General features: G+C 33.2%; 1 pseudogene; it reads right to left on the bottom strand.

Annotated features, from left to right (window-relative positions):
* Nucleotides 1-1,872: 1,872 nt before the first annotated feature.
* On the bottom strand, nt 1,873-2,430 carry LOC111373687 (annotated as a pseudogene).
* Between the last annotated feature and the right edge of the window lie 748 nt (nt 2,431-3,178).

Genomic DNA, 3,178 nt, shown 5'->3' with positions numbered 1-3,178 from the left:
TCATGAACTGCACTCTTTCATTTTCAACAAGCATGTATCTATGACTATTAGGTTGTAAAACACACAAATATAGTTAATTTTTAATATGCTCATCAAATATTTATCTTTACTCTAGTCAAGAGACAACTTCCCTCAGGTTTAAGTTTGGCAACGGTTCAGTTCGGGGTCAGTTCGGTCAAAATCATCACCGAACCATCAATTTTTTTGACATACTATAACCACATAAGTCGGTTTCGGTTCGGTTCGTATCTCTGTTTGGCTCGGTTTGAGATGATTAATAACCATAAAAATAAATTATTTTTCATACGTTTAGTGGTCAAATTGAAAAAAATAATTTATTAAAAAAGTCAGACGTGATGGTTATCAACTGATGGTCAAGTGAATTATATTGGAGCACTTCAAACAATTTGCGTTGTTGATCACTTACAAGATCAAAATTGTACAAAGGGCCGATAGATGGTACATCTGTAAGAAGGTACTGATTTATGGTACCAAGGGTGATGTTTAGGTTACTGATGACAAAATCAAGAAAGGCAAAGACTATGTATACTTAATTTCAAGTCAATCCAGATGCCTAAAACTAATCAAATGATCAAATTTATCGTAAGAGAATAAATTTTTTGAAATTGAAATTGTTGATCGAGTTCACTTCAAGAGCGAGTGACTATCATGTGTGACTGCAAAGGAAGAAAAAAGGCCTATGTGGAGTTTGTAAAATTAGATATTCTTTTTATACGTGTTTTGCATTGGATTACTATTTAAATGAAAAAAATAAATTTAACGGGGTAATCGATTCCGTTCAGGGCAATGGCGTAAATACCACATGAGCACCGCCCCAAACAGGTTCATTAAAATCAAATATCATATCCGCCCCATTATACCATCGGTTTGATTTTTTTGTCCCGTTCGATTTGGTTAACTACGATTTTCAATTTTGACGGTTCAAATTGTTATCTCTACTCAGGTTATAGCTAAAAACTGTTAAATTAATAACAAAGCTGAATAAGTAATAAACTACCGTGAATAGAAAATATTAACACCTTTAAAATATATACACAATAGCTCCCATAAATACATGCAATAGTGACGTCGGGTAGGATAGTGATTATCCTATTGGCTTGTTGTAGCAGATGATTCGCAAGAAAAGAACGACAGAAAACGCCCAAAAAATCAGAGAAAATACTCTGAATTCAACTCAATATTATTAATAATACAGAATGTTCAAAACTAACCCACAAGTCGGGTTAAATAGCTGCGAAATACGAAATTATGGGAAAATTACCAAAAATGGCAAAATCCCAAAATTATACCAAAGTAAAATATTAAGTAAAAGAAGTAAGTTGCCAAAAATTTGGCTCAATTCGAGTTTTCTAACATATGGAAAAAAGGAAACGAAATATTAATATAAATAGTAAAAAATAACTTAAAATTGAATTTTGGAAAGAAAAACAGTGGATTTTGGGCTCGAAATTGATGCCCATCGAGCATAGCTGGGTGGCCATGACGTGCGCGCCGAAGAGAGCTTTCTGGATTGGGGTCATAATAGCGATTCCGATAACCGTAGCCAAAGTTATGGCCAAATTACCAAAGACGCGTCAAATTCCCCAAATTAAGGAAATAATGGTGATTCAGTTTCCATCTTTACGCCGATCCGCCATCTCATGGTATCTCAGCACCATCATCGTGCTATCTGACAAATCAGCATCACTCGACTCGGATCCTCCTGCATCAAATAGAGATCAAATACATCATATTTCAGACATGTAATATATAACCCAGTTTGGTTTTAAAGATTAACTCGAGGAGATTATAGTCTAACACTAAATAGAAACGTAAAATGCTTGAAACTGTAGATAGAAAAAGTAATCAAACATAAGCAAGCCGCCTTAAGATTTGCCAAATAAAGCTCAGATTTTTCAACTTCTGCACGCCTCTCTCTCTCATAAAACAAGTAAAATTTCAGTACTTCGAAGGAAGGATCAAATTTCTTCATCTGAGAGTCCATCGGGTCTGTGACATCTCTAGGAAATGTACTTGGACCTAGGTGAAAGTGTCCAATGGCTAGTATAATACCCACTGTACATCTCTCTGTCGCATGAATTATTTTAGGATTATCTTTAGCATTTGCAGCATGCCACTACAACAATTCTTCCTGGGCATTACATCAAAAGCCTGTGACGAAGCATTTGATAAACACCAACCATCACAGCATATATATTTGGAATGCTAAATAGTTCAGCGTCATTTCCAGAATCTCCACAAGCAAGAATATTATTTGGTAATTTACCCTCGGCTTTTAATTTCTTAAGCAAGTAAGCAAGTGCCTACCATTTGCCAGCACCTTTAGGCAATATATCTAGGTACATCCCTCCACTGTAAATTATCTTGACGTACGACTGAACAATCACAGAGCAAAAGGTATGACAAAAACTGAAAAAGATGACAAGGAAAATAAAGGCTTTGAAGCACAACAGTTACATCATACCCCCATGCTCTTCCAATTTTGTAGATAATTTTTTTTGTTGCATATATTAGTCTTTGACGCTTGTTTTTAGCTTCTCAATTTATTGTCACAACTGAATTAATGCTATCGTCAATTATTACATTATCATCGAATAAATGCTAGAAAATTAAAAATGTTTAATATGAGTACTACAAAATCCTCTTTTTTCTTCCTAAATGCTCTTTATATATTTTTATGCTAGAGGGGAAACAATGATATTTTTGTTTTATATTTATTTATATATAAATAAGTAAATATAGCATTTGTCTTTCACTCCTATAAATAGGTATTTACATATATGAAAATATCTAGGAAAAAACCATGCCATATGAAATTATTTTTTCTCGTTCCAGAACTTGCTCAATTTTGTGAGTTTGTTCTTCTATTTATTAAATGTTGTACGTATTTTTCAGTATCGAATGGACATGTACATTATATAGGGTCTATTTGAGCCATATTATTCCAAAAAAATACATTTTTAAACAGTGATTTGACATCATTTCAACCACACGAATCAAAAATTTTTCCTCATTTTTTAACCACACATTTCACATCAATACACTATTCAAGAATGCATTATTACCAAAATAACGTGACTCAAACACCCTCTATATATATCTATTCAATTCAAATTACTCAATTACCTATATTTTACTGCATTATTGTTATATGCTC

Source organism: Olea europaea, unplaced genomic scaffold (assembly GCF_002742605.1).
Source record: "Olea europaea var. sylvestris unplaced genomic scaffold, O_europaea_v1 scaffold11532, whole genome shotgun sequence".
Lineage (NCBI taxonomy): Eukaryota > Viridiplantae > Streptophyta > Magnoliopsida > Lamiales > Oleaceae > Olea > Olea europaea.
Note: the sequence above shows the minus strand (reverse complement) of the source record. Positions and strands in the feature narration are given on the sequence as shown.